The sequence below is a fragment of the Salvia miltiorrhiza genome, chromosome 5 (genome assembly GCF_028751815.1).
Source record: "Salvia miltiorrhiza cultivar Shanhuang (shh) chromosome 5, IMPLAD_Smil_shh, whole genome shotgun sequence".
Lineage (NCBI taxonomy): Eukaryota > Viridiplantae > Streptophyta > Magnoliopsida > Lamiales > Lamiaceae > Salvia > Salvia miltiorrhiza.
This window is the reverse complement of record NC_080391.1, coordinates 5,522,686-5,545,036: the sequence shown is the minus strand read 5'-3', so window position 1 is coordinate 5,545,036 and position 22,351 is coordinate 5,522,686. Positions and strand designations below refer to the sequence as shown.

At 36.8% G+C, this 22,351-nt stretch overlaps 2 long non-coding RNA genes across 2 annotated transcripts; both read right to left on the bottom strand.

Moving 5' to 3' along the window:
• Window positions 1-908: 908 nt before the first annotated feature.
• On the bottom strand, window positions 909-1,849 carry LOC130985437 (uncharacterized). Its single transcript, XR_009088966.1, has 2 exons — window positions 1,773-1,849; window positions 909-1,175 (listed from the first exon to the last, which is right to left on the bottom strand). It is a non-coding gene; the product is annotated as an uncharacterized LOC130985437 (long non-coding RNA).
• Window positions 1,850-10,708: 8,859 nt separating this feature from the next.
• Window positions 10,709-12,010, bottom strand: LOC130985436 (uncharacterized). The gene is made up of 2 exons (XR_009088965.1): window positions 11,468-12,010; window positions 10,709-10,871 (listed from the first exon to the last, which is right to left on the bottom strand). It is a non-coding gene; the product is annotated as an uncharacterized LOC130985436 (long non-coding RNA).
• Window positions 12,011-22,351: the final 10,341 nt, after the last annotated feature.

Below are 22,351 nucleotides of genomic sequence, written 5' to 3'. Positions count from 1 at the left end.
AAAGAAAAATTATAATACTTTTACAAAGTGTCACTCATTCGCAACATGTGAGATCGTCTCAAGTGCGCTTTCGAGTGGTGCCTCACACCTAGGAGGCTAGGGCTGTCTAAACAGATATCGAGTATTGGATAACTCGATATCGAATCAACCATTCGAGTTTATTATTCAATACTCGATTTTTTCGATTATTGGATCAATTTCAGTTGTTAGGTTTTTAAAAATTTCGAGTATCGGTTAACCCGATAATCGATTCGGGTTAACTGAATAATTGATTTTTATTTAATCAATAATTTAATGTGTATATTTTAACTACAATTATTTTTTTAAATTGATATTTAGTTAAAATTAAATTAAATCATGTAGTATTTAAAAAACAAGAACGAGTCTTGTTTTAGTGGATAAATTGCTCCTTCAATTTGTTAGAGACCTGGGTTCGAAATGATCAATTTATGAGAATTTTATTTTTTAAATGAGTGTTTGGATACCCAAAGAACCGAATCAATTATTGAGTAAACAAACATCTAAATCACTTCGGGAATGATTATTGAAAATAGACGAAAATCGGCTTTCGGGTAATCGAATTCGAGCTGATCGACAAGCCTACTCACACCCAGGCGCGCCTCACAAACAATTTTGTGAATCATGATGGACGAAACTCACTTCATCGTACGGGTTAGAAAATAATTCAAATAAAATCAGAAACATTAAAACGATAAAATAAGATTTATTTTATCAAGATTATATTAAGTTTTATAATACTCTAATCGATTACGACCACCATATTAACAAACCACTGATTTAGATAGCAAAACTGTCACAGCCCACTATCCCAATGACGGGTTAACAGGGGTTATGACTTGGGGTGAACAATAAGAAATGGAAATGGACAATTACTTAACATTAAAGCATATGGAAATGTCACTCATAGATAAAATGCTAGGATCATATATGATTATTTGGATACTTATAAAACATACACATAAATGAGAACTGATTAAGGTGGGTTACCCAATAACACGTGTCACAATTTCATAACATAAAGTTATCCTAATCAAAGTGTTTTGCAGCGGAAAACGTGTGAGATATACATATGAAGATGTATACTCAAGGTTACATTTCTTGAAATGTCAAAGGAACACCCGCTCAACATCATTCCATTCCATCAACTGCTCAACCTGCACATTTAGAAATACATGCAGGGCTGAGTATAAAAATACTCAGTGGGCATAGCCGAAAATACAACATGCATACATATATAAATTGAACTGCCATAACAGTAACACACAGGTGTTTTCTTAAATGACCTGCGCTTACTAAAATATTTCTTTCATTTTCATAAAGTCGATCGGCCGATCATTTTCCTTCATATGATCCATATCTGTTCCTTTCTGTCACGCGCCGGGAAGGAGGCCTCCTTACCACGGACGCCAAGACCGGTCGCAAGCGACTCGCGGTCTCCATGAGTGTACACGTTAACCCTAGCTAGCGACCTTTGTCTAGCATAGGATCCCAATTGGATTTCCTTTAAAGTTGGCGAACCAACACAGATAGGATACATATAAAAACATAAACATTTTTGGCAGTCAATCATTTCATAAACATTTCATTTCATTTCATAAACATTTCATTTTCATTTCATAAGAGTCATTTATCATTTGGGCATAATAATAAACTGAAATTAACAGTTAAAAATCATCTCATGCATATATTCGTATAAGAGGCCTACGACATGCAGGGGATCTCTATATACGTATAGTAAAAGTAATGCCCACCTGGATAGGCAAAGCCTGAAGATCATAATCACATAACTCTGATCTTGGGAAAGCAGTGCTAATCCCTTCTGGTCCACAAAGCCTACAAGAAATTCTATTCTTAATAGGTCTCCTTGAATCTAATCTTAAGTCATGGTGTAGTGCTTAACATTCTATGATTCACTTAGCCGGGTTTTCAAAATTTAATGAATAAATAATTGAAAACTAAATTCTTGAGTTAAGGACACCAACAATATCCTTACTCGCTTTTCTTAAAATTGGAATTATAATTAAAACCAATTAAATACTTTTATTGCAAGTAAAAATGCAATTTCATGTCATGCTTAGCATATAATAAGTAATTTACTTAAAATATGCACATAATAATATGATATTATTATGAAAATTATCCTTTAAATAAATTAATCAAACTAGTAATAGTTCAATTAATTAAAAATAAGAAAGCCCAATTTAATTAATTGAAGGCAATCCAAAGTCTTTAAAAATAATTAATCAAACTAATTAATAGTCTAATTAATAAAATAGGGAAGCCATTTATATAGATGAAATAGAGCCCATGCTTAAATAAATAATAGTCCATATAAATTTAAAAGATGAGGCCCAACTCAATAAAATAGGAATGGCCCAAACTGAATAAAATGAATCGGGCCCAGCTAAATAAAATTAAAAAAATCGGCCCAAGCTTTTAAAAAAAATCGCAGCCCAAAACTATTTAAAAATAGGCCCAATACTCGGCCCAAGTCCCTCAAGCCCTACCTAGCCCAACTCTCCACCCTTCTTCTCCTTCCTCCCTAGCTGCGCCCCCTCTCCCCCATTTCGTCTCTCTCTCTCTATTTCACAGTCACTCCCCACGCACACACACACACGCTGCAGCAGCGACCGCCGGCGATACCGCGCCGCCGCTGCCGCCTGACACCCCCGCAGAACTCTCCCTCTCCCTCAAAGCTCACGACTGCTCGCCTCTCTCCTCGAAACTGCTCGGACTTCACGGCCGCTGGAGCTCGCCGGAGCAAGCGGCGGTAACCACTGCCCCTCGGTTCTCCCTTCTCTCGGTTCAAAACAGAGGATCACCGCCTCCGTCCATCTCTCTCTCACCGTGGTTGGAAGGTAGCGGCAGAGCCGCCGTGCCCTAGCCCTCTCCTCTCTGACTTCCGCCAACGAGCAGCGGAAGCCGCTCTCTTCCCCGATTCCGGCGAGTAGCAGCGATAAGCTGCCGCTCCACCGTTCTCCGCTCAGATCTCCTCCTTGGCGACGACGGAACGCCGCCGCCTCCCTCGGCCTCTCTCTCGGCCTTTCGGCGACAGCAGCCAAGCCACCATCGCCGACACCCTCAGCTGTACCCAGCCCATCTCTCCCTCTCTGAAACTTCCGGCGACAGCAGTAGACGGAGCAGACTGCCGCCGCCGTCCTGACCTCCCTCCACCTCTCGACTCTAAGCCACACGAGGTAAACTCTTCTTCCTTACCCAACTCGACACAGCAGCCCATAGTTGAAAGTAAACTCATAAAAATTCTTTCTTTAAAACATTATGCCTTGTTTAGAAACGAAAATAGTAGCTCTTATTCAAAACACATGTATCTCATATATGCAAGATGATGAAATGATTATGTACATACATATATGTATAATGCATTGAATGCGTAGCATAGCGATGATCGGTGCGAATACTATGTAGAAGGAAATAGGCATAGTTGTTCAAGATGAAACCTTTTGAAATGATCTGTTCTTGTTGGTTTTCCTCTTGAGTTGTTTGCTTGCTTTTGATGGGGACGATGGCTGATGAGGATTTTTCTGAAATACATTTGTATTCTTCAACAAATGCAGGGTGAAACATGAAGAGGATGGGGAAAAATTGAAGCTAAGATTTACCTTGAATAATGGCAGAAAATGCATGGAGTTCTCCTACTTGCTCTTCTCGTGGAGTTAGTGAAGAATGGTGAAGTGAGTTGCTGCCTTGAATCATTAAAAGAGGAAGATTGACAGCTACTTCTCCTATGACAGCAAGAAAGGGGCTGCAAGTGGAGTGTAGGGTGGTTGGAAAGGAAATGGATAGGTGGAAAGGGTGTAAAGTGTGAGTGGAAAGGAAATTGGGTAGGGGTGTTGGTATTTGGTGTACTTGTATCTTACAAATGTGTGTATATGTCTATGTATAAATGACTGCCAATGTAACTTTCTTTATTGTATAATGCATGGATAATAGATGTAGTAAAATTGTAATGGGAATGTAATTAAATCCTTGGTGCATTTATAAAAGGAATTCCTTTCGAATCTTGCTAAAGGTCGTGAAAAATGCTTGAATGTTTAAATTAAATAAATATGCAATGCATATAAATTTAATAACTAAATTTACAAATGTTTTTGTAAATCACTTTTGTTGGAATTAAAAATAAATTCTTTTTCTCAATCCGGCGTGAATCATCTTAAATCTAAGTTCAAAATTATTTTAAACTTAGCTCGAGGAAACGGGGTATTACATCCCTCCCTCCTTATAAAAATTCCGTCCTCGGAATTGCATATCTGGTATTCTATCTTGTGATACTAGTCATTCGTTTCATTCATCTCTTTTGTGGCCTTTTCCATCCTGTGATGGTTCCACTACATGACGAGAACAATATTATTGCCTCGTATAACTTGAATCTTGCGATCAAGTATCTGGACTGATTTCTCATCACAACTTAGGTCCTGGCTAGGACTACTTTATCTTGCTTAATCACATGCTTTCTTAATTGCGAGGTGCTATACGTATTGTATACATCCACAATGCTTGGTGGCAGAGCCAATTTATAGGCTACAAAGGCCTAACTTATTTAGGATCTCGAAAGGTCCTATATAACGGGGTCGTAACTTGCCCCTATTTCCCGAAACGTATAACTCCCTTTGAGGGAGAGACTTTGAGGAAAATTCGATTCCCAACATTAAATTCTAATTCCGATTGGCGTTTATCGGCGTAAGACTTTTGTCTATCTTGAGTTTCTTTGATTCTTTGCTTGATATGGTCGACTTTTTCAATCATCTGTTGGACCAGTTCAGGACCTAACAACATTCTTTCACCTACTTCATCTTAGTAAAGTGGCGAACTACCTTAATTGTTTCCTTTGTCCTAAGTCACCTTCTCAGATTTGACTAGGAAATTCTAATCATCAAACTTTTCTCATCATCTTGGTAACTTTCACTTAAAGATTAATGGCACTCCCTTCTGCCATGTAAACTCATTTTCTCATTTCCAAATGATTATTTAATGGGGGTTTCTAAGTTTCCATTGTGGTGGCGTTCCAACTTTATTCTTGCTGTGGCTTCTGGCACTTTAGCCAAAGCATTCACTCTCTTAACTTGAGCCTACTAGCCTTGGGGTTGGATTATACCTTAAGTTTAGTTCTAGTGCTTTCCTTCCATTTCCTTTTTCTTTACCTCCATCTTGAGGTGATGTACATATCTTGTTTGTGCGTGAACTTTTTCCTTCTCCAATTGTTGTAGTGACTCGGTGGTGAGAATCTCGTTATTGCTTGTTCCTTCATAATATCTCCCTAGTTTACTAGGGAAATTGAAAATCTCATGCCGCGATTCATTTACGAACTTCTTTACGCATTTCTCATTATTCATTTATAATTGACTTAAATAAGCATTTTAAACTCCATTAAAAAAGGAATTGATTTAAAACATTTTAATCCTTTTAAAATCCATACTTATAAAGCCTTAACTCATGCTCTATCTCATATTCTATCTCTTTACTCATCTCTATATAAATTCTCCACTCATCTCAAATCCTTAAGTTCAAGGATAGGTTTCAAGAAAATCATGGTACTAAGTCTCGATTTATCTCTCATATAAGGCTCGTCTAATCTCATTCAACACATAGACAACACAATCACATAAGGCACATAAGAAAACACAATCAAACATTATCAAAACATGCTCTGTTTTTACACTGACTCAACTTTCAAATCTAACCTGTTCTTACTCCGACACCTCCTGGACTCGAGACTCATACCAAAAGAAAGGTCTTCGAGTCTATTTTCATATAAAAAAAATAGAGTCAAAAACTCCCAGTATTGTAGGAGATATGACTGTTTTACTACAGTCTACCATATTCAGCAGTTTTGAGCAATCGAAAACTTGGATTTTTGAAAAATAGTAAATGTTGTCAAACTGAGCTCAAATTTTGTGGATATCTAGCTAACACAATAAGGTTAATACCATAAAATTTTGGAAAGCTAGATCACACAGGAAGCTACTGAAATGAATGACTCTTTCCCCTGCTCTCTGAAACTCTCGGTAGTAATGTGCAGTTTCGGTTTTGTATTTTATAAAAATAGTAAACGAAGTCCAAATGACTTGAAATTTTACCGATGTTCTCAAGACTCATGTAGAGACTTGGTATAAAATTTTCAAAGCTTTTTGACATTGAAAAACCGTCGATCACAGTAGGTCAGTAGGCCTACGAAATTCACCAAAATCTCATCTCAAACTCTTAAAATACTCAACTCAACATTCCTTCAAGGAAACTCATCAAAGCTCATTTTAAACACATATAACACTCACAAACATTCAGGCACATTATAATGCTCATCATACTCAAATCTTGACTCTCTTCTTACATCATAACCTCAAATCTCTAGTAAAACGTTTCAATGAACGCATCATTAAAATTCTCTTTTCATTTTCATGCACAAAATTACTCAATTATTCAAACATGATCTCATTCATCATATAACTCATTATACACATATAGATACACATGTATGTCATCTTCTTCCTCAACTAACACTTTTCATTTCATTCAAAATTCTCAATTTAATCATGCCATAGTCCTTTATAAAGTCCAATTAGCATATAGACATCATTAATCCAAACATTGATCTCATAATTCAAAAATACCCAAATCCTAGTAATCTAAACTCAAGCAATTTCACATATAATCAACAACTAGTATACGCCCACTCGTGCGATGCATGACCAATATCGAAATTGAAAGACATGTTATATATATATATATATATATATATATATATATATATATATATCCACGACATAATTTCAATAAACAAAACATGAATTTGAAAATATATAAATTTTTATTTTAGTATTTACAATTTTCAAAATAGCAATTAATTGATTTTCATTGATAATGTGTTTAAATATATAAATTCACTTAAATAACACATAGGCAAAAGTCCTAATTTTTTTATTAAACTAAACTCTTTTGAAAATATCACTAATCATGTATAACCTATTGATCAAATCATAGTTCTAACATCCTAGGTTACCAATTAGCACAAATCAACATCATAAAACAAGATCACATATAGATACACATGTATGTCATCTTCTTCTTCAAACTAACACTTTTCATATTTCACCTCTCAACCTCAAGCTTCAATCTCATCCATCATTAATCATCTAGATCATCTCATAAACTCAAATTCATCATCAATACATCAATTGATCCATAGGATCTCAACATCCCAATTTTAGGTAAACTAACCTAATAGAAAAATCTATATCTCATGGCTAATCATCAAGATATTCATATATATTAACTCAATAATCATCAATCATCATATAACTCAAGCCAATTCAAGAAAACAAACAACAAAATTTCGTAGGGTTTCAAGCCCCTAATTTTCGAAAATTTCATAGAAATAAGTTGGGTGATTTTCTTGCTCAATCATGATCATATACTCGCATATAACATCATACAATCTAGATCTATAAAATAAGAATCACTTACCCAAGTTTCTCACCAAAACTCATATTTTCTCACTCTAGCTTGGAAGCCTTTCTTCAATGATTCTCTTGAATATAAGTAGCTAGGATGTGTTTATGGAAGATTTTAGAGTGGATTGAGGTGTTTTGTAAATTTAATTTTTTTTTTTTTTTTTTTTTTTTTTTGGAAGCTTCGAAGGTCTCTTCAGTGGAGGAAAATGGAGGAAAGTGAGAGAAAGAGGGAGAGAGGTGTTGGTCGAAAATGATGAGTGAGGAGTGAGAGAGGATTTTGCAAGATTGTAAATGATATTGTGATCTTTAAAGAGGATTTTGTAATCTTAAGGAAATATTGGCAATTAATGCCTTGATCTCTCTAATCTCTACACTCTCTCAATAATTTCTACACTTGGTAAATTGTGGTATTTAGTCACATGGTAGGGAAATTAAAGTAATAGTGTGAGAAGGGTGATTAAAAATAAATCACAATAACTATGGAAATGTACTCATTAATAAAATACCAATACATAATTATTCATGTGACCACATAAAATAATTATAGCACTAATATTAGTGCACTCACTCAATTATAATGTTCCTCTTATAGGAAAAATAAGTTTAAAACAAAATATATGCTTGGAAATATTTTCATTAACCGGCATTCTTTGATTTCTCGGTGAAAATAAACTACACTTGCTTTAGAAACTTAATTAAAATTCCAAGTGCTAATATCCTCAAATAAAAATCATAATAACTTGCTCACAATGACATACGTAACAAAACTCACATAATCAATCAGTCACGTAATTTCACATAATATCACGTCAAAGCAGTCGGCAAACACAGACAAACTAGACGTCTCTCCGACCGATTTTTTTTTTTTTTTTTTTTTTTTTTTTTTTTATCAAGGTTTTTCACTCTTTCTTTCTCGACTCTATTTCCAACTCATTATTCCTATTTTCTTAATAGGACAGTCAATCTCTCTGACATCTCAGTATTCTCAATAGTGTTAAGACACTATCTCACAACATAGGGAAAAGTACGGGGTGTTACATGTACTATCAAATTTAGATAAAATTCATGACTTCATGCATAATTTAAAATTCATGTGGCTCATATAAATACACTTAACTCACCAATTAAAACTTATGCACCACATTTATAAAAATTTTCCTTTAACTAAGCACATTAAAACACATATATAATGATTAAATCACATCAGATAAATCAAACCAGTTTTTATTATAAATGGATGCCGAATCCTAATTATTAATAATTAAGCCCTTAATCAGGGATTAAAAGTCGGGGTATGACATACTATCCACTTTAAAAGAAATTTCGTCACGAAATTTGTACCACAGAAAATAATTCTGGGTACTTCTCATTCATGCTAGAATCGAGTTCCCACATCACCTTTTCTTGATCATAGTGCTTCCAAAGAACTATTACTAAGGGTATCGACTTATTCCTTAGTACTTTAACTTTCCGATTTAGAATAGATTCGGGTCTCTCCTCATATCAATTGGATTCCTAATTCCAATTTATATACACGAGATTTACTTGAGAATAAGTTCACTCGTCCTTTTTCGGCGGTTCATTTTACTCCTACCTCATTCCTAGGGCTCATCTACGGGGTATTCTTTTTCCAAAGACCAAAATGGTCATCAACCCATTTCTTGTTACCTATCACATGCATAATACTTTCTTATGAATCTATCTTAAAACTATCATAGACCAATTAACTTAAGTCCTCGTACTCGAACACTATATTACGGTCTTAGCTTGGACTCTGAATTTCTATCATAATGAGTGGTCGATATCATTTATAGGACAAAAACTAATCTCAACCAATCACAATGAGACACAATTATATGAAGTCATAGTTTGGGTAGTATACTATATCGGTAGACTAACATTTCTTGGTCTTATCAAACAAGGGGATCTATTATGACAACTCACGAGTTGCAAGGCTCAAACTCAACACAACATCAAAACAAGGTGTTGTAGAAATTGTTCAAGAGAATCAAAAGAATGACCAGAGGGTATGAAATGATTAACTACTAGGTCGAACAAAATGACCTCGAGTAAGAACCCATCTGGCTTTTCAACCGAAAGTTGAAACACATGGGTTTTCAACCCAAAAGACGTCTACTGAGATTTGGATCATGTGGACTGGCCAGGTCCAACATCATCACCTCCCAGTCACACGAGAAACATCGTCCCGAACTTGAAGGGCCATGAACATACTATACATAACAAAACATAAGCTCATTATGACAACTAAACTTATCTTAAGGTTCTCTATCCTATTGATCTCAAACCCCAAACCTCTCTTAAGACATATATACACAGACATACGTACACAGGCAAAACACACTATTCTTAAAATCTATCGTGTAGCAAAAGTCGATTCGATGTTCCGTCGCACTTGAACATTCGAACGTAGAGACTATGGTTCAACCTTTGATGCAACGTTTACCTTGAATTCGTCTCGTATTTTCATTCTGTGCTTTTCCTTTACCTCGTACATATCTTTTCATTCCTCTTTGTAGTTCAAAAGAACCATCATTTTCTTAAGGGAGCTGAGACGTTCTAAGTTCTCTTTCATTCTTCTACATTATCACCTTAGGAATCTAGATTGTAGAGATATACTACTAATCTAGTAGTCTATGTTCTTTTAAAATTGTGATCATGCAACTTATAACAATCTATGTTCTCTGGGAAAACATATGTCACTTTTCTATCATTCATCTGATCATAACATCATAGATTGCGAAAATATGCCATGAAAGGCAAAACATTCAACATTTCATCATAACCTGCTCTTCACATAAACATATTCATGAAGCATTTTAGAACATTAACATCTTTAAAACGTTGAAACTGCAGTTACCTTCTTTCCTTGATTGAGCACGATGCAATGGAGTGTTGAGCGGTGCCATATGAACCCATGTAAGTCTAAAGAATCAAACTAGACTCGACTCTTTAGAATAAGGTTTCTAGGGTCAGAGCGAACGAACCGCTCTGATACCACTCTGTCACAGCCCACTATCCCAATGACGGGTTAACAGGGGTTATGACTTGGGGTGAACAATAAGAAATGGAAATGGACAATTACTTAACATTAAAGCATATGGAAATGTCACTCATAGATAAAATGCTAGGATCATATATGATTATTTGGATACTTATAAAACATACACATAAATGAGAACTGATTAAAGTGGTTTACCCAATAACACGTGTCACAATTTCATAACATAAAGTTATCCTAATCAAAGTGTTTTGCAGCGGAAAACGTGTGAGATATACATATGAAGATGTATACTCAAGGTTACATTTCTTGAAATGTCAAAGGAACACCCGCTCAACATCATTCCATTCCATCAACTGCTCAACCTGCACATTTAGAAATACATGCAGGGCTGAGTATAAAAATACTCAGTGGGCATAGCCGAAAATACAACATGCATACATATATAAATTGAACTGCCATAACAGTAACACACAGGGGTTTTCTTAAATGACCTGCGCTTACTAAAATATTTCTTTCATTTTCATAAAGTCGATCGGCCGATCATTTTCCTTCATATGATCCATATCTGTTCCTTTCTGTCACGCGCCGGGAAGGAGGCCTCCTTACCACGGACGCCAAGACCGGTCGCAAGCGACTCGCGGTCTCCATGAGTGTACACGTTAACCCTAGCTAGCGACCTTTGTCTAGCATAGGATCCCAATTGGATTTCCTTTAAAGTTGGCGAACCAACACAGATAGGATACATATAAAAACATAAACATTTTTGGCAGTCAATCATTTCATAAACATTTCATTTCATTTCATAAACATTTCATTTTTATTTCATAAGAGTCATTTATCATTTGGGCATAATAATAAACTGAAATTAACAGTTAAAATCATCTCATGCATATATTCGTATAAGAGGCCTACGACACGCAGGGGATCTCTATATACGTATAGTAAAAGTAATGCCCACCTGTATAGGCAAAGCCTGTCGTTTAACCTTATCTCTGAATCGGAATAGCAGTGCTAATCCTTCTGATGCTCGAAGCCTACAAGAAATCTATTCTCAATAGGTCTCCTTGTATTTAATCTTAAGTCATGGTGTAGTGCTTAACTTTCTATGATTCACTTAGCCGGGTTTTCAAAATTTAATAAATAAATACTTGAAAATATTTCTCTTGAGTTAAGAACACCAACAATATTCTTACTCATCTTTCTTTAATAATTGGAATTATAATTAAAACCAATTAAATACTTTTATTCTTATTGCAAAATATAATGCAAATCATGTCATGTTTAGCATATAATAAGTAATTTACTTAAAATATGCACATAATAATAATATAATATTATTATGCAAATTAAAAAATAATTAATCAAACTTAATAAGTCTAATTAATTAAAATAGTGCAGTTCATTTAAATAAAATCTGCATAGCTCATTTAAATAAATAATAAAAAAAAAAAAATACAAGGGCCAACCATTTTTTTTTTAATGCAGCCCAACAAAAGAAATAAATAACCCCAACCCAATAACTAAATAAAAATCGGCCCAGTTGATTAAACTAATCAGCCCAACTGATAAATAAATAAAGGCCCAACTGTTTAATAAAATAAAAACCGGCCCAACCACTCCATTAAAAACGGCCCAAGTCAATTTAATTTAAAAATCGGCCCATCAGGCCCAACCTCAAGCCCTACCTAGCCCAACTCTCCACCCTTCTTCTCCTTCCTCCCTAGCTGCGCCCCCTCTCCCCCATTTCGTCTCTCTCTCTCTATTTCACAGTCACTCCCCACGCACACACACACACGCTGCAGCAGCGACCGCCGGCGATACCGCGCCGCCGCTGCCGCCTGACACCCCCGCAGAACTCTCCCTCTCCCTCAAAGCTCACGACTGCTCGCCTCTCTCCTCGAAACTGCTCGGACTTCACGGCCGCTGGAGCTCGCCGGAGCAAGCGGCGGTAACCACTGCCCCTCGGTTCTCCCTTCTCTCGGTTCAAAACAGAGGATCACCGCCTCCGTCCATCTCTCTCTCACCGTGGTTGGAAGGTAGCGGCAGAGCCGCCGTGCCCTAGCCCTCTCCTCTCTGACTTCCGCCAACGAGCAGCGGAAGCCGCTCTCTTCCCCGATTCCGGCGAGTAGCAGCGATAAGCTGCCGCTCCACCGTTCTCCGCTCAGATCTTCTCCTTGGCGACGACGGAACGCCGCCGCCTCCCTCGGCCTCTCTCTCGGCCTTTCGGCGACAGCAGCCAAGCCACCATCGCCGACACCCTCAGCTGTACCCAGCCCATCTCTCCCTCTCTGAAACTTCCGGCGACAGCAGTAGACGGAGCAGACTGCCGCCGCCGTCCTGACCTCCCTCCACCTCTCGACTCTAAGCCACACGAGGTAAACTCTTCTTCCTTACCCAACTCGACACAGCAGCCCATAGTTGAAAGTAAACTCATAAAAATTCTTTCTTTAAAACATTATGCCTTGTTTAGAAACGAAAATAGTAGCTCTTATTCAAAACACATGTATCTCATATATGCAAGATGATGAAATGATTATGTACATACATATATGTATAATGCATTGAATGCGTAGCATAGCGATGATCGGTGCGAATACTATGTAGAAGGAAATAGGCATAGTTGTTCAAGATGAAACCTTTTGAAATGATCTGTTCTTGTTGGTTTTCCTCTTGAGTTGTTTGCTTGCTTTTGATGGGGACGATGGCTGATGAGGATTTTTCTGAAATACATTTGTATTCTTCAACAAATGCAGGGTGAAACATGAAGAGGATGGGAAAAATTGAAGCTAAGATTTACCTTGAATAATGGCAGAAAATGCATGGAGTTCTCCTACTTGCTCTTCTCGTGGAGTTAGTGAAGAATGGTGAAGTGAGTTGCTGCCTTGAATCATTAAAAGAGGAAGATTGACAGCTACTTCTCCTATGACAGCAAGAAAGGGGCTGCAAGTGGAGTGTAGGGTGGTTGGAAAGGAAATGGATAGGTGGAAAGGGTGTAAAGTGTGAGTGGAAAGGAAATTGGGTAGGGGTGTTGGTATTTGGTGTACTTGTATCTTACAAATGTGTGTATATGTCTATGTATAAATGACTGCCAATGTAACTTTCTTTATTGTATAATGCATGGATAATAGATGTAGTAAAATTGTAATGGGAATGTAATTAAATCCTTGGTGCATTTATAAAAGGAATTCCTTTCGAATCTTGCTAAAGGTCGTGAAAAATGCTTGAATGTTTAAATTAAATAAATATGCAATGCATATAAATTTAATAACTAAATTTACAAATGTTTTTGTAAATCACTTTTGTTGGAATTAAAAATAAATTCTTTTTCTCAATCCGGCGTGAATCATCTTAAATCTAAGTTCAAAATTATTTTAAACTTAGCTCGAGGAAACGGGGTATTACACGCGGCGACTACTTGTGCCGTAACACCGTTCTCATGTCTCTGGACGAAAGGCTCTATCGTGTTTTCAAGGTTCATGAAACCGCGAAACAATTGTGGGAGGCCCTTGATCTAAAGTATCAAGTGGACAAGGCGAATACTACCAAGTATGTAGTCGCCAAATGGTTGGAATATAAAATGGTCGACTCCCGACCATTGATGGACCAAGTGGAAGACTTCCAAAATCTTTCACATGAGGTTCAAGCCGAAGGGATGCCCTTGGCGGATGCATTGCTCGTTGCAATCATCATAGAGAAATTACCTCCTAGTTGGAGGAAATTTCAAAACCTTTTGAAGCATGAGCGCTCGGAGATGTCCGTGCCGATATTGATATCCAAGCTTCAAATGGAGGATCACGTGAGAAGTCGTGATCTAAAGGGAAAAGCTCCGATGGAGGCAAAGGCCAATCTCACCGAGAAAGGCGGTCCCTCCAACAAACGTGGTCGTCCTAACCCTAATAATAAGGGTAAAGGGAAGCAAGTTGGTAGTCAACCATCAAAGTTTGATGGTGTATGTTATAATTGTGACAAACAAGGTCACATGGCTAAGGATTGCCGCAAGCCAAAGCGGAAGAAAGCAAAGAGCAACGTGAACAACGTCGAGAAGGACTTCGACGATTGGAACCACGATGACTTTGCTGCCATGATCTCCGAGGTGAATCATGTGGATAACCCGAACGCTTGGTTCGTGGATACCGGCGCTACCGTCCATATATGCATAAATCGTGAGTTGTTCCACAACTACAAGGAAGTGGAAAACAAAACGATAATGGAGGCTAGCGAGCGGACATCCCAAGTCCTTGGCATGGGAGATGTGATTCTTCAACTCACGTCGGGCGTGGAGATCACATTGAAAGACGTATTACATGTTCCAATTGTCCGAAAGAATTTAATTTCGGGCTTTAGGCTTACGAAAAAGGATTTTGAATTGTTTTTCAAATCTGACTATGTTGTAATACGCAAGTGGGGAAAGTTCCTAGGGAAAGGCTATGCCTCCGAAGGACTCTTCAAACTTGGAGTAAGAGCTTGTAAGCCTGCCAAGGCTAAAATCAATAAAGATGCATCAACTGCTTCTGCTTACTTGATTGAGTGTTCTGATTTATGGCATTGTAGACTTGGACATGTTAATCTAAATGCTATAAAGAGATTAGTAAAAATGAATTTACTAAAAGTTGATGAATACAACTCACAAGAAAAATGTGAAGTTTGTGTTGAAGCCAAAATGACTAAGTTACCGTTTAAATCGGTAGAAAGGAGCACTCAACCATTGGAACTTATTCACACAGATGTTTGTGATTTAAAGTTCGTGCAAACTAGAGGTGGCAAGAAGTACTTTATCACCTTTATAGACGATTGCACAAAGTATTGTTACCTTTACTTATTGAAAAGTAAAGATGAGGCTATTGAAGCTTTTAGAAACTTCAAAAATAAAGCCGAGAATCAACTTGGATGTCGAATTAAGATGGTTCGAAGTGATAGAGGTGGAGAATATGTAGCTCCGTTTGCTGAATTATGCAACGAAAGTGGTATAATACATCAAACGACTGCACCTTATTCACCACAATCTAATGACGTTGTTGAACGCAAGAATCGAACTCTTAAGGAGATGATGAATGCCTTGTTGATTAGTTCGGGATTAACCCAGAACATGTGGGGGGAAGCTGTCTTAACGGCCAACTATATCTTGAACAAGATTCCACTCAAAGGGAAAGATGTAACTCCCTATGAGCTATGGAAAGGAAGGAAACCTTCGTATAAATACCTCAAAGTGTGGGGGTGTTTAGCCAAGGTAGAAGTGCCTTTACCAAAGCAAGTTACAATAGGACCTAAAACGGTGGATTGTATCTTCATTGGTTATGCACTTAATAGCAGTGCCTATCGTTTTATAGTGCACAGATCGGAGATACCTGATATACATGTTGGGACAACGATAGAATCAAGGAATGCTATATTCTTTGAAAATATCTATCCTAACAAGGATAAAGTTACATCGAACTCTAATGATGGAGTTGATGGTAATGCTACAGGTTCTAAACCTATGGAAGTAGCTAGTAATTCTACTAAAGTAGATGATGCCACGGGTTCTAATCCTGTACCACCTAATAGGAAAAGACCAAGGTCTAAACCTATGGATGTAGAACCAAGACGTGGGGAACGAGTTAGAAAAGCTAATGTCTATGGACCGGATTATGTTGTCTTGATGCTAGATGACGAACCGGTGACGATCAAAGAAGCTTTATCTGGCTCAGATGCAGCTCTCTGGAAAGAAGCCATCGATATTGAGATTGATTCCATTATGCAAAATCATACTTGGGTGTTAGTGGATCTACCACCTGGAAGTAAAGCTTTAGGATGCAAATGGATCCTAAAGAAGAAGTACAAATCTGATGGTACTATAGATAAGTACAAAGCCCGACTTGTCGTTCAAGGTTTCAGGCAGAAAGAAGGGTACGATTTCTTCGATACCTATTCACCTGTGACCAGACTAACATCTATTCGGATGCTTCTCGCTATTGCTGCCTTGCACAATCTCGAGATTCACCAAATGGATGTGAAAACTGCGTTCTTGTATGGCGAGTTGGAAGATGAAATATATATGAAGCAACCTGAAGGGTTTGTAGTACCTGGGCAAGAGCACAAAGTATGCAAACTTCAAAGGTCTTTATATGGGTTGAAGCAAGCACCGCTTCAATGGCATTTAAAATTTGACAGTGTAATGTTGTCAAATGGATTCAGAATCAATGAGTGCGATAAATGTGTCTACATTAAGAATTCTAATAACGGATATGTTATTGTTTGTCTTTATGTAGATGACATGCTCATCATGGGAAGTAATTCCCGAGTGATTCAAGAAACCAAAGGCATGCTAAGTAAAAATTTTAGCATGAAAGATATGGGCTTAGCTGATGTTATCCTTGGAATTAAAATTCTAAGAAGACCTGATGGTATTACTATAACACAATCTCACTACGTTGAGAAAGTGTTAAAGAAATTCAACGCTTTTGACAAGCCAATAGCTAAGACACCATGGGAACCTAGTGTGCATTTGAGTGTACACAAGGGAGAACCTGTTGACGCGATAGAATATGCGAAGATTATTGGGAGCTTGTTGTATCTAACAAATTGCACTCGTCCCGATATAGCATGCTCGGTCAACAAGTTGGGCAGCTTTACAGCTAACCCTAGTAATGAACATTGGAAAGCTCTTGAAAGGGTTTTGAGATATTTGAAATATACTCAAAACTATGCGATTCATTATACTAGGGAACCCTCTGTACTTGAAGGGTACTGTGATGCAAATTGGATATCTGATGCCAAAGACTCGTTTTCAACGAGCGGTTATGTATTCACTGTGGGGGGTGGTGCTGTGTCTTGGAAATCCAAGAAGCAAACATGTATTGCTAGATCGACCATGGAATCAGAATTCATAGCTTTGGATAAAGCTGGTGAAGAAGCCGAGTGGCTTAGAAATTTCCTCGAGGATATTCCATGTTGGTCGAAACCTGTGTCGTCCGTGATAATTCATTGTGATAGTCAAGCTGCTATCGGACGAGCACAAAATCATTTGTATAACGGTAAGTCGAGACATATTCGTCGACGTCATAATACCGTGAGACATTTGATCACTAGTGGAGTTATCTCAATTGATTATATAAGATCAATTGATAACATTGCGGATCCTTTGACAAAAAGTATCCATCGAGATCAGATGTATAAACTGTTAGGGGGAATGGGTTTGAAGTCCACAAATTAAGGATAATCATAGTGGCAACCCAACCATGATGACTGGAGGATCCCAAGAACTTGGTTCAATGGGACAACTAAGCTATGAAAATCCGTGTGTTGAACACTCGAATTGCCTATTCCTTGTAGAACAGTGAGTGTTCGGAAACCTGCACGTGGTGAGGTTAAGTCTTTGACTTTTAATGACTCTAGAACTCCTCGAAGAGGACAAGTATAGCAGGATACTTGAGTTAAGAGTCACCTATGTAAGTGTGAAGTGGGGCCGCTTCGATTGAAACACTTATGAATCCAAAGAGGTGTTCCAAGGCCTGTAATGGACACAAACGTGAGAACGAATAAGGATTGAAGCAATATTGTGTCAATATTGTTGACTCAGTATACACCGAGGAGGACTAGTTCAAGGAACCATATCCACTAGGCCGCCGGTATACTCGATAACATTGACTATGGCAGGTTCAAAGCCACAAGCTACCTTTCCAAATGCAATGTTGTTTCTTAAGAGAACTGAGCTAAGTGTCTGCATACATTCGCATACTGATTTCTCACTCATGTGGGGGATTGTTGGAAATATGGTTTTATGCCATATCTGAAAATTTTTATTTAATTAAATATTTATTATTTAATTAAAATAATGATTGGATGTTAATCTACATCTCGAGTAGATCAACGTGATATACTTGAAGTCTCAAAACCGATTTCCGGTGAGTGAGATATTGTATGTCAAAGTTTGGATGTTGAAGAGGGAAAATCAGTTTCAACTTCTGCGTTCAACGATTGCGGCCACCTACCGCGTTCAACGATTGCGGCCACCTACCGAGTTCAACGATTGCGGCCACCTACCGCGTTCAACGATTGCGGCCACCTACCGCACCCGCCGGAATTGACTGACGTTCCGTTCACACCGGCCGTTCACACCGGCCGTTCACACTAGGTTTAACACCTATAAATACGGGTGTGTTGTGAACTCATAACACACAACTTAGAACTCACAACTCAGAACTAACGACTTTGAGAACTCACAACTCACAACATATTCTGCATTCCACCTCAACCTCTAGCTCAGTTTTCGATCCTTATTCAGTTCGCCGGAGCTCGCCGGATTGTGGTGCTACATCCGACGAGACGAAGTCGTTTTACCTTTGGGGAAGATACGCCAAACCGAAGAGCACTACCGGGGCGATAATCTTCTTGCGGGAAGAGATTCATCTCGACTCGACTTATTTTATACGTATAATTTATTTATACAGTATATTTCAGTTGTATACAATTATTTGAGTTGTAATTTCTCAAATTATTTTCTTTGTAATATTTTCAATTATTTTGAGTTGTATTATCTCAAAATATTCATTTTGTAATATCTCGATCGTGTACCCGGTTCTAACATTAATTAATACTCCCTCCGTCCCACAATTGTTGTCCCATAACTTTTGGACACAGAAGTGGTAAAACCCACAACTTTTGAAGAATAGATTGTTGCCTTTTATGGAATTTATGACAATAATAATGAGACAATCCAAAATGATAAGTGAGACAACAATAGTGGGACCGAGGGGGCAGTAGTTTATAAGACTCTCACTTGGCTTTTTCATTAAATTCCTGGACTCAATTAACATCATGAACTCACATGCTAGGTAGACATGGTCATTAATTAGTTATATTATAAGATATGTATGTCTGTTGTAAATCATCTGAGAAGTGGACGTTGTATACATATATAGAGATTTGAGTAGGGTTAGATTTGTACAAGAATTGCACGTGTAGAGAATTGGAGTGGAGCATCATATTCCAATTTCCACACATGTACATATGGATCGATATGCCAATTTCAATCCAAACACATCATGGTTTTAACTCATCAACCACTGCTGCCACTTGACATTAAAAACTTTGCAACTTCTTTATTAATGCAACTCCACATGGGTGGTAATGTTGTCACGCCAAAACTTGCCATCTTTTGCCTTTTGGGAATGGGTACGGGACTTATACTATAAACTACGGATATTTCTATTCTAATTAATGTATTTATAAATTAAAATGGAGATTCATTGCTAACATAAAAAGGCCTCACCCATTTCTGTTTTTCCAAAACACACACACACACACAAAGAACAGTGTTCCAAAAATTTGCAAACTTGGTGAGAGAATTATAAATTTTTGGTAATTGTGGTGAGGGATGCAAACGATAATTATGAAGGATTTTGGGTTAGCATAAATATATTGACGTCAACTAGAAGGGATGTGGGACAGCTTGAGGTTGCTACACGTAACAATAGTTAAATATTCAAAAATGGATATAAAGTTTAATTCATTCATTAATATATGACGTTTCGATTAGATTTCAATAAAGTATTTATTTTGAATAATGGACGTGAAATAGTTTAATCTGTGCATATCATAACATAATATTCTTTACTCTTTAATTTATTCAATCTTGTGAAACACTATGAATGTCACATAATTTTTTTTAGCGGATTTTTAATGATGAATTTAGGAGACTTACAAATTGAAATGCAAATGATCTCAAAAGAATTGCAAGCGAAAGAAAATGAAAAATCATTCTACAGGCACTACAAAAAAAAAATCCACTAATGACATGAGGTTTGGTAACTATTATATGTGTCACAAAAATTAATGATATTTGATGATGTACTCATTAATAGTTACACTTTTAAAGATTATTAATTTTTATGATACGAATATTAGTTATTAAGTCCCATGTCATTAATAAATTTTTTTTTTTGTAGCGACGAACGTTAACTTAGGTAGGTTTTGAAATGTTTTTTTCCATCTTAGATATGGGAGACCAAACCACTACATGTAGTACACGTGTCTTGCGAATTTTTATACAAATTTATTAGCTAATAAATGAATCTCACAGTATGGCATAAAATAAAATTGAGTATGAATTGTTGTAAGTGGAAACTGGTCTGGACAGTGTATATCTAGATTTTGTTTCCTCGAATCCAAATACGAAGCAACAAATGATGATATAATAATAGCACTACATTATGAGGTATTCTGAAAAGGACAATACTATATGTGAACTATAAATTCGTTTACTTCACGAAAATATATATACATATTTATCGACAAATTGGAGCAAATGAGATGGGAGTATGACTTTCAATTAAGACGTCAAAGTTATGTCTAAATTTTAAAAAAATATACATATTTATCGACAAATTGGAGCAAATAAAAACTTTTTTAATTATAAGTTAATTAGTGCTCTAGTTAATTATAAGTAATGGTAATATATATGGGTAGCAAAAAGATAAGTGTTAGAATTTATAAAACTACACTCATAGAATTATAGCATAATTAGATATTTTGGAGTAAATAGATAAAAGTGTGTAACAATATATTTCGCACGATAAAAATGTGTCATAATCGTGGAAAGGTGGCGGGGAGGTATGGTGGCGCTAGAGAATTGAGGTAGCAAGGCAGTGAAAGAGAGAAAAAGAACTATGAGGTAGAGAGAGGGGGGGGGGGGGGGGATGCAACGACAATAACAGCGAGGAGGTGAGAAAATCAGAGGTTCACGTGGATGCGAGGGAGGACGACGGCTGGGGAAATTGGGGAGGTCGGGTATGGGCCGTGGGAGAGGCCGACAACTTGGGAAAATTTTTTGTTTGGGGAAGGGGGCTTGCGTCGTACCAAATGGCCGCGGCGCTGATCATGTTTTTTTTTGGGTGGGGGTTTAAGCTAGGTCATATTTTCTTTTCCGAATTATTTTTTTAAACAATTTATTAAGGGTAAATCAATGAATTTATGATAAAAAAATGTTACTCCCTCCGTCCCGGCTTTTGGTATCCAGTTGAGAACGGCACGAGTTTTAATAAAATGATTGATGTGTTGTGAGTGGAATAAGGGTCCCACATTTTATGTGAGAGTTAAAATAATTAAAGTGGAGTAAGGGCCCCACCTACTTTTACCAAAAATAAAAATGGATACTAAAATGTGGAATGACCAAAAAAGGAAAATTGGATACTAAAAGTTGGGACGGAGGGAGTATTATTTTTAAATTTTTATCTTCATGAATAATATTTTTTTGTTTTGCTATATAAAATGAGCTACAGTATAGTAGTATATTAACTCTAAAAAATATTGTTTCATATTTAATAAAAGAGTTTCAGTATATAATAGTATAACCAATCCAAAATATACACATGAATATATTATGCATTTCTATATTATTGCATATATAAGAAAAGCAGCATGATTCAGAAAAAAAGTTTCAGCATATAAACCACCATAAATATACAACAAATACTCCATATAGCTAAGATCTACTAATATTTATAAGATCTTAATTAATGATTTTTTTTCCCATGTCAGCCTACATGTGTGAGGACAACTGGACAAGTCACCGGTTTTGGTGGAATATGAAACCTGGACGATCCAAACTAATCACCACGACAAGCAATAAATGTTGAAGCTTCAGAATTATATGCTTTAAATTAAGATCTAAACAAATTAAATCTTAATTAATTAAGATCATAAAATCTGTAGCAATTAGAGATATATCGTATTTTATGGGAATTCACACACACGCTCACACACAACATATAAATACATCGATTCAAGTTCAATATTACTCATAATATATTTTAACTAGTAAAAGCACTATATATGTTTTATTTGTAAAATTAATAATATTCGA